The sequence below is a fragment of the Anoplopoma fimbria genome, chromosome 20 (genome assembly GCF_027596085.1).
Source record: "Anoplopoma fimbria isolate UVic2021 breed Golden Eagle Sablefish chromosome 20, Afim_UVic_2022, whole genome shotgun sequence".
NCBI classification, from domain to species: Eukaryota; Metazoa; Chordata; class Actinopteri; order Perciformes; family Anoplopomatidae; genus Anoplopoma; species Anoplopoma fimbria.
In genome coordinates, this window is record NC_072468.1 from 16,363,022 (window position 1) to 16,374,142 (window position 11,121).

Consider the following 11,121-nt stretch of genomic DNA (forward strand, 5'->3'; position numbering starts at 1 on the left):
CAATCCAACAAGAGGCTGAAGTTCAGAATCATTAAACCGTTACTAATGTGTAACACCTTCCCAAACAGTCTGTCAGCACCGTTATATCCCCCCTCGGTTCCGGAGCGCGTCTTTGAAGATCAAGCTCTCCTGTGGACAAGCTCTCCGTTCATCAAGCCAAACGTTTGAGGTGAGGCTCCTGAGATAACTTGTTATCCATGATCCTCTCCGCTGGTTTTACTCAAATTGAGACCAAACTGGTTCTTCCCCGGAGTCACTGGCGATGTAAATATGTGCCTCTAGTAACGGATTTTCTCACTTTGAAATGAAAGAGCGCATTTATCCTCAGAGTTCCCCTCCCTCTATCCGTCCTCCTCCATCCACCAGCCCTCTGAACAACTGGTTCACATTGACGAACCTCAAACCCACATCTCTCTCCGTCTCTTTCTCTCCCCATTTTAAACTCTGACGAATTATCTCTGTCAAAATCAGATTTCTCTCCTCTGACTTGTTTATTTTGAGCAACCCTTCACATTATCTCAAACTTGTTGAGAAATAACTAAATACCACACATTCTAATAAGGAACAATTATCGAGGGGTTAAAAGCTGTAATTGATGACTTAATTACTGGTTAATAAATCATTTAGATCCGTTATAAGCCATGAATAAGGTCAACTTTTGGGTTGCCAGGTTGTGGAAAACCATGTGTTCCCATGTTGCTGAGCCACAGGAGAAAGTAGTCAGTCGCCTGCAGTTATAAATCATGTTTATAATGTTAATGTCAAAAAATCATCCAAAAAAAAGAGTTTTTACAACAAACTGAGTTTAGGTTAGATGCCCCACTGTCCTTAAAATAGGTGGATGGAAGGGTTTTCCTAATTCATTTATGTTAAAACAAGTATCATGCTGAAGAAGGATTTTTCCACAAAACACAAAAGTTGTTTTATTATTGGCTTACAACTGATCTATATATTATGAGTACAATTTCCATTTTTGGGGGGAAACATTAATAAACTAATTAATGACACCTTATTGACCATTTACAGAGTGACAATAAGTTATAAAGTTCAGATAAAGGATGTGATGCTGTGGTAGGGGCATTTAACTGGCCTGTCAAGCACAGGTGTAACTGATAACCAGTGATGCGTCAATCAGACTTTTCCAATTCTGGTACCGATACCGATACCTGGGCTTTGGGTATCGTCTGATACCAAGTACCCGTCTGATACCAGTGTTTAATCAGTAAGCTGTATTTGTCATTGTGTGGAAGTGACTATGATCATTTTTTATGTAAATGGTAACAGGCTTGAATTAAACATTGCTTTATAACTTAAAAACGTAAAAGAAATTGTGGTTGCAAATGCCAGACTAGTATTAAAGAACACAAGCTTCTGTTCAGTAAGCTAGGCAAAATCATATCCCTGGTTATTATATTTTTCCATGTATAATGAGTTATTTGGTCATGCATTTCTCACAAGTAAAAGATGTGTATAAACTGTAAAAACTTGCCAAGGCTGTGTTGATGGACCACATCAAAATGGCAATATTGTTTTGAGATTGTCCAACTTAACCTCGTCCTCGTATTAGGATCAATCCATTGACCCCTATTTTAAGATTTAGTTTGGGGTGCCACCATCTAGGAGGGATTTCGTCGGATGAAATTGGAAGGCTGTACTGCATGGCAGAGTGAAAGCATTATCAGAGAAGCTCTAATAAATACTGAACAAGAATCTTATTTGTGTGTTTATTCGGTTTCACAAGTCAAATGGTATCTTAAGGGTATTTTTTTAACTAGACTTATAGAGTTAAACAGAAAACAAATAATGAAACAATGTAAAAATTGATAAGGAATTGCACCTGATACACTGACCCCGATCCAGAATATTCTTGTATAGCACTTGGGCGCCACCCTCAGGTCTCTACAGTTACTGCTCCACATGTCCACAGTGACACAAGATACAAAAACACAATTATGCCAAATGCATGTGATTATATGGGTTGCATTGCTTTCTTTAAATATTATTTGACATCATAGTATAGTAGCAAGTGTTTAGTGCTTATTTAACAAGGGATCAGTGAGTATCCATAATTATACGTCATCATTTATTCATTGATTAGTCTATATTTTGTATGTTTCGATTTTGCAAAGTGTGTGTAATGGAGTGGCGTAGAAGTATAAAGTAGCAGAAAATGGAAACACTGAAGTACAAGTACCTCAAGAGGGGGAGGGGCTTATCTCCATGGAAACCGTTGTCAACTCATCCATTTATTTCCGCCATCAACCATTCATAAATAACTAGAAATAACTACTATATCTGCTTTATACTTGTTGTGGCAGTCCCAGATGTCTTGTCTGGTTCATAACATCATCCGGTGGAGCCGTATTCACTGAATCCAGCGAGCCACACGTCGGCTGGTTTGCTACATCTGTATGGACCGAAAATAAACCATTTTACTGTGATTTAACTGCAATAAATGTACAAAAAGGGACGCTGAAATAACAACATAATGATGGTTGTTTGTAAAAAAAAAAGTCATAATTCATGTTTTGTTAGTTCTTTCTGCAAGACGACAAGGACATCACTTCATAAATGTTTGTTTTGTGAACGGAGCATCGATGACAGAGTGACAGGAGGAGAATCTCAACGCTGATTGGCTGATCGATGACAGAGTGACAGGAGGAGAAGCTCAACGCTGATTGGCTGATCGATGACAGAGTGACAGGAGGAGAAGCTCAACGCTGATTGGCTGATCGATGACAGAGTGACAGGAGGAGAAGCTCAACGCTGATTGGCTGTCGCAACACAGCGTCACGCGAATTTCGCGACTTTGCCTCATTCGCGCCGCCAGGCTCGAGTTCGCGTCTACTCGCGAACATTCGCGTCTGTGCATTGACTTTACATGCAAACTGAACGCGCGAAAAATTCGCAACGCTTTTGGTGTGAACGCGGCACCACGAGTCGTGTTTTAACTTTAAACTCATCTGCTGTCGACATTTCCCCACCTGATAAGTCGCATTTACAACATTATATCCGTAACGAACTAAATTCAAACCTAACTGACAAATGTTCCGGTTACTATGGTAACCATCTACGACGGTTGGCTAGCTCTACGCTTCGTTCCCAGCAGAAAAAGTGCGTCACGACCGTTAAATCCGGATCGGGCCAATAGCATCCGAGATGGGACACAGTGACGCTAGCTAGGTGAGTGACAGGTGAACGATGTGGATCATTTTTGCAAAAAAATTCAAGATTTTGTTGACCAAACGAGGACAATAATAACGAATATAAATATTCCTCATGTGCCCTGAAGAAGACCTCAAGGTGTGGACCCGTTACCGTGTGTAGGTAATCTGTTTCCGGCTAACAACTTAATAAACACTCCATTTCTGAGCCTTCTTAGACACCTGTACTGTGTGGTTTATCTGTGTTTATCTGTGTTTATCCACACATTCATTTGCAACATTCTGTATTCCAGTTAGTTTTACTTTAATCTGACTTAATTGGACTTTTGGTAACTGGACACGGTGTAATAAATGTAAAAGTTTGTCATTTGTTAAAGTATTGAGTTGCATTCATGAAGAGGCCGAGGACCTAAATCCTGCTCCAATTGAGCTTGTACTTTATTTGTTCATAAACTGACTCAATATAGGGGGATATCATTTGGACCGGGTCTGTATTGAAGTCATTGAAAGTTACAAGGTGTGGGGACAAAGCAGCAAATAGTTGTTTTAGTGTAGGAGCTTCCTTCTACACTCTTCTAGCTGAATCATCAAAAGACTTTATATATTTGCCCAAAATTCAGAAAAGTAAAGTTGCTGAAATCTGCTACTGTTTTGAAACATGCTGTTGCAAAAGTGCAAAAGCTGTAGCCTCTAATTTCCTGTGAAAAAGCGTAGTCCCACTGTGATTGGTTTGTAGTCTGCATTGGTGTTTGCATTTCTTCCATATTTCTGCGACTAGTTTGCAATGGTATTCAGCTGTACATTTATTTGATGCTGCAAGGTTTTCTGTAACCTTGGGGATTTAAAGTATTTTGTTTTTCTGTGTTGAATGTGCTGCTATTGGCTGCTATTAAAACAATTCTCACTTTTCACCACTTGGTGCTGCTCTGCCTCAACTATTGTACTTTCCAGGCCTGTCTGAACCATCTGAACAGCTTCATGGTGTGCTTTTGTATTGGTAGGTTTTCCTTTTTAAAGCTAATTGCAAAGATCATCCAAGGCCAGATTGTCTACTGATTCTCATGATGGTCAGCTGATGACTCATGATTCATATTATGCTGAATTCCTCCTTTCACATTTGTAGAAATGTTGCTGAGTGTCTTATTCTGTCTCTTGAAAATCAGCTGTCACACTTGAGCCTCGTCATGTGCTGATGGATTTCTGCCTGGACTAGGACAGAGAGTGCAATGGGTTTGGAGAGCAAATTCATAAGTGACTAACACATCTAGAAATAAGAATATCTTCATTAGCTTTTGATTTATAAATTCGGTGGTGGGGAAAGATAATGATTATTGGATAATTGACCTCGGCCTCTCCATCATTGCTCTTACAGTTACTGCCTAATTGTCATTGGTCTCCATTAGTGTCCTTGCCGTTATTGCCTTTCTCTTCTTCATAATAATCTTCTTCTTTGTCCACCTTCCGTCTTCTTCATCTTGGATCTTAGTTGTCCTGGTTCTTGTCTCATATCACCAGAAGACACGCATACTTTTTGTGTTTGCGATGACCTTCATTAGCATTTTTTTGGCAGCTTGCTTTTACTGTAACTCGACTGGCAGCATAGTCATGCGGACTGGCAGCAGCATGTTAAGTCAGATGCCCTCGCTCACAATCATACAAACCTCACCATACACAACCACAGATTCGTGCACAGGGGTGGAACTGGAGTGAGAGCCAAAACAAATACACACAAACACACACACACACACACACACTCACACACAGCCACACAGCCACAGGCAATACACACAGTTTCACACCACTGAGAGCTATGCAGGAGCTCATTACCGGGCATAAAATCAACTTTGCAGAGTCGCACCGCTGTAACAACACCATTTGAATCAATGAAAAAGAGATAACTTTTACAGCTTTTACAAACTGCACAGTAGAGTGAATCCTGAATACAGGTGGACAGCACACTTTATTATTCTCTCTGTTCCCACTTAGGAATATAACATTGATTAGCCATTGAAGAGTCGTCTTAATGTAAGCAAAGATTAAGTACTCAAACGTTTTACACTAGTTCTCTGATGCATATTTGATGATTGATATATATATATATATTTCACTGCTAAATCACAGACAGCAGCAGAGTATGAACATTGTACTGAAGTCTTATGACTTCTAATGCTCAGTGTGCTAAATTCCCCTTTCAAAGCAAATGCACATTTTGGGATGAGGAGCAAAAGGAATGTCCGGGCCTACGACATTGGCTGGCATGTCCATGGGATATTTTGCCTGTTGGATGATCAGTAAATCAATGTCAGACATAGAGCCTTGCTGCGTAGATGGATAGATGGAGGGCCGTAGGAGACCATAGCACAAATGTGTTACATATTATCAGTACAGTACAGTAGCTGTGATTTGTGGACAAGTTAGACGGTAGTGACAGTGTAGTGTTAGCAGACGGTCCTGTTTTTCTATCTGTCACCAGGTGCTCCTGCAGTTTCACTCCTGCTGGTTTCGGCAGCAGCCATGCCAACATGTTACGCCCATGGTTATCATGATGTTTTTCCGTCAATATGCAGTGCTTCTTCCCAGGAAGAGATCACAGCTTTGCTATTTCAGAAAACATTGCTCTCTCACACGTGCAGCAACTTTTGGTGGTCAGAAGGGTTGGATTTCTTTTCATGCACACACGCGTTTTAATGTGTGTGTGCGTTTATATGCATGTGCAGCCGCTAGTAGTTATTTTATTTTTATTTTTACAAGGTGTGTTTCCTCCACCCCTGTTTCCTAAATCACAGTCCTCTGCCACCAATCAAACGACACCACAGCACAACTCAGCCAGCGTTACACTGTGTCCAGCTTTGACAAACTGGTCTCCGGTATGTGTTGGCCTGGCGACCGTCTGGAGCTTGTCAAAAGAGGAAAGAGATGGAGCGAGTGAGGAAGGGAGTAAAAAAAAAAAAGGAAAAGAAAGAGACGGTGATAAGCTGAACCTTATGTATGCAGTAATCAAACGCAGGCTCCTTAAAAGAACCACTCATGTGACTCCAAGTATTAGTTTTCCTTTTTAGAGTTCTTAATGTTCTACCTCATTAAACCTTCTCTTTGATTCCCCGGATGCTCTCAGGGATCACTTGAAGCTTAATGTAATTACACTTTTTCATTTCAAAGAATCTGTTTTTCCGTCACAAAAGCACAGTAGCTGTGGAGGACTCACATTATCTTAACAAAGCAAGTCGTTGGTGAAATGGGCGTATGCTTGTACGTGTGTGTGTACCGGTATGTTTCTTTGTGTGTTGGTGTGTCAGTGAGTCTAAACAGTGAGCTAATCCTATAAATAAAGGAATGAGTCATGAAGCTCTGACAGCCAATCATCCTCAAATGCCTGATGATCCTTCTGGGTGCCTCTCTTTCCGCACTTTCTCTTTCTCCACTTATACTTGTTTTGTTGCTGGCTACATGTGAACATGCTACACTATGTGACCAAAGTATGCTCCCACATTTGTGTACAAAATGAATACTTTAGACAACAGCATACTTTCAATTGTTGGCGAACGTCTGGGGAAAACCTGTTTCAGCATGACAATGTTGTGTGCACGAAGCGAGGTCCGCGCAGAAATGTTTTAATGTGTTTGTTGTGGAAGAACTTGTTGTCACAACTGTTGCTGAAACCAGAATGGCGGAGGCTGTTATAGCAGCATTTTAACGGCCATGTTTTTATGAGTAATCCACAATCACATATGGGTGTACTTCTCCGGCGATAAAGTAAAGATACTCTGCCGGCAATGAATATGGCATGCCCCTCAAAATTCAATGACCCATTGTTTCGTCCTCATTAAGATTCTTCAAATGAACATCCAGTGAACAAAAAGCAGGATATGTATGCAAACAAAGATGACAGCTACTGTCAGAGAACAACAGTGTTCACTTTATGAAGTACAAACATACAATTTAATAAAATCCAATACAACTGTTCTGCCATAAAGTTTACTTTTTTGATGCCTGTAATATTTCGTTTTTTTGACACTGTCATAGAGGAATTGGTTTAATCATATTTTTTTGAGTTTTAGCATTCAACACATTTATGTAATGGAGTCATGTACAATCAACCTTTAAGTATGACCTCAGAACATTCCTGAGACTGTCAACAAAAACTGAACATATATACATATATGTAAAGCACATTAGTTATATTGACCTCCAATAGATTGTATGTAATATTTTCCCAATTTTGTCCTGCACCCAGCTGGGTTTGAAAGTGCACTTTATCCACTTTCTACGCATGGAAGTTTTTGATTGTCCCTATACTTTTAGCTAAGTACAGTATTTAGACCTATAAATGATGCAGTGTCTCCTTTTGTAAGAGCATTTTCTCCTCTCTTTAACTTCTCCCACACTCTCTTTCACTTATTCTGTCTTCAAACGGTATCTTCCATCTTTCCATCATCTCCCTCTGTCCATCCAGAGGTCAGCGTCAGAGTCTGTAATCACATTTAATATTGCATTCTTCATCTCTACAAAGACCTCATTCAGCCTGATATACTGTGAGACCATTGTCCTACACTAAGCGAAGGAGCAGGATGATGATCATGCTCATCGGGGAGGCTCCCCACTGAGCTGACAGTAGATCTGCAGATGTCTGAGAAAAGTACACAAATACATCTTTGGCCCATTTGTGTGTAAGTGAATGAATCATCTCTTTTAAAATTATACAAGCCTCACCGCTTCTTCTGTGACTCAACGTGTCCTTGGCTCTCCATTCCACTCCTCTTTGATTTTAATTTTCCCTCATGGAAGGATTCTCTGCCCAGACATGAGAGAGAAGAGCTTTTAAAGGTTGTTGGGTTGACTGTCCTGTGTGGCTCAGTGGGCCAAGGTGCCAACAATATTCACTCGATTTCTTCTTATGACCTTTAGTGAATTCCTTCCCCACTCTCTCATCCCTCTTCTGTGGCTTCTTTACTTTGCCTCTTGACAGAGAAAAAAATGGAAATGTTAAGATAAATTCAGATCATAATTAGTGTGTAAAATTGCGTTTCAAGATGGCCAGTGTGGTTTTGGTGACTCCTTTTTTTCTACTGCCTGTGTGTGTGTGTGCGTGTGTGTGTGGTATGCCCTCAGCGTAGCCTACTATTCTTGACCAATGTTTTACAAGTGGCCTCAAAGGTTCCTGGGTGGTCTAATTGCGTTTGCCACAGGAGATTGGTGCACTTTAGCGCGGTGTGTGCGACCGTTAGATGTGTGTATCAGTTTGTCCAGGCTTGCAGGTGTGTGTGTGTGTGTGTGTGTGTTGGTGTAAATCAATACCCTGGACAGAGACAGTACAGTATGTGAGTGCATTTAATGACAATCACCTGTCATCACACTGTCACATGCATTCTGTGTCTATGAATTTATGTTCATGCGTGCAGATTATCACAAAGATATGTGCTTCTTTTTTCCCCCACCACGCTCTCCCACTCAGTTACCTGCGGGGTATTTTTCTACGATTCCTCTCTCTTCTTTACGATCCAACCCAGAATGCACTTGACCCGCATGGTAATAATTGCTTCAACCAGATCACAAATCACCCGTCTTTCCTTTTGTGGCGTACTCTCAAGTATGCAGAGAGGTACACACACTCCACTGCTCCCTTCACATAAGTCATCGATCAAACTGCAGCCTGACTCAGCCGTGGCCCTGCGGCACCTTAACTAACCTGCTCTCATACATTTGATTTATATTCAGATAGTTTCTATGATTACCTTGTTAGACATGTGAAAGGTTATCTGATTTCCTCTTTATTCCGATGGATGAAGTGAATTCTGCGTACTCATTCAGCAAACAGGTGTTTTTTATTTTGTTGGTATGAATGCATCTGTTTTTACTCTTTCTACGGTGTGTCCCTGTTTACGTCTTGACTTACAGTGAGTGTGTGGGGGAAGGTATTTTTGTCCCAATGTTGCCAAACTTTCCTCTGTTCCTTGTTAAGTTTTCTGCAAAGCCAACAACCTGAAGGGATAACGATGCAGTGGGGATGTCATCAGCAGAGATAATGTGTTCTTGTTTTTTCAGACCTGCTTGTGGTGCTACGTCTTTCAGGAGTTTTCGCAGGTTTTTGTGCACCAGGCAGATTGTCTGTCCACCCTTTGGGTGAGCCATTGTTTTATGAACTGAGTGTACAGTGTGAGTGTTTGATGGTACGTGTGAAGAGTTCCTAGAATGTGCGTTTTTAGTTTGGAATGTGGATGTGTGTGTACATATGTGTTTTTTACAGGGGTCCGACATTTTGAAGGAGGCCAGACAGCTGCCTTTTACTGCCCCAGGGGGTAATAAACAGTGAGGGAGGGGCAGTTATTTACCCCTTTTATTAGGGCAGGAGGCAGAGGAGGGGACTTTATTGGGGTCACACTGTAACTACACACAGCTGCAGGGCAAGAAGAGAAATAAAGAAGAGATAGTTTGTAAAAAAATAAAATAAATGAAAGAGCAGTTTTAGCATCACAAAATTCCTCTCTCAGGAATCTAGTTTTTACAAGTTGTATAACTGTACGAACATTTGTGTGTCAGTGTGTGCGTGAACCTGGGGTCATCCATCTTTCTCCCCAGACCTTTTTTCATTTCCAGGTCCCTTAACAGTCCACTCCTTGTTAAGCACATCTGCTGTCAATCAGTTGGACCCTGTAATCTAATTGGCATTTCCTGCCATTGGAGACACGCCCATTGATCATTTGATGACTGGTCAGGTAGTTTACTGTCCGACCCATAATTGTTCCAAGTTGACCTCTATTTGTCTTATCAACCTTGGTTGCCATATCGACAGATCTACATTTTTGGAAATGCTTTCTTGCTTGGATTGGTACCATTCTCAATCTATGTGGTCATTACATTACTTAGCTTTGCAAACAGCCAAAACAAAAGGAAACAGCTAGCCTAACTCTGTACAAAAACATTGCAAAAATCCACCTACCAACACCTCTGAAGCTCTCTAATGAACACATTATGTCTTGTTTGTTTAATCCATAAAAAACCTGAGCTATGAATGATGACAGTTTGCCATTTCGGGGGTTACATACTGTACTATAACTGCCTTCAAATGGAGCTTGTGGTTGGGAAGCTGTGTACAAGATATGCTTGGCGCTCAAGTGGCTAATAATTTAGCAAGCTGGTAATGTAATTGAGGGAATGCAAAGGAGGGAAAAGATTTGGCTGTTGGGAATATCAACATTTTCCATAAAAATAACGTAAAATTACGTAGAAAATCTTTACACCAATAAATTAACTCACCATCCATCCTCCGCCATTTCTTGAAGCGCTAGCAAACAAGTCACACCTCTGCTTGTGTAATAAACACGACTCCATATGAAGGCAGCATATTTCTTAGCCAGTAACAATTGCCAGGCAACCAGCAAAGACTCTCGTAAATTGTTGGTCCTGCCAATTGATAATTTGGCACATCACCTTCCATAAAATGGTGAATTGTCATTTTTTACACTTCAGGTTTTGTGTGAATTAAACAAACATGATTAATTAGTGAGCCTTAGAGGTGCCAGGCTAATTCTTTCCAGTCTTTGTCATAAGCTAAGCTAACCGCCTGCTGGCTGTAGTTTCAAAATGTACAGTATACACATTAGGGCGCCCAAGTCTCGTTGAGAAAGCGAATAGCATAGTTCCCAAAATGTGACACTATTTTTTTAAGTCAAGCAGCCCTTTAGAGACTTTCCAGAGACCTATGAACCAGATTCAACCTACTGGCAAGTCAAATGGAAACAAAGCTGAGCAGTGTCCAATAGTTGCAGTCCCACAGCTGGCTCTCTGTACGTTGCTTCACATGCCAGGGGAAATTTCAGGATGGGCAGATCCATATAAAATGTGGGATAAAAGTGAGCAGACAGAGAAAGAAAAAAAAAAAAAGGGAAAGTATTCAGCCTTTAAACTTTGCAAGGGAGGGATAATGAGGGCATGTGGCAGAGATATGATTGATAGAGAG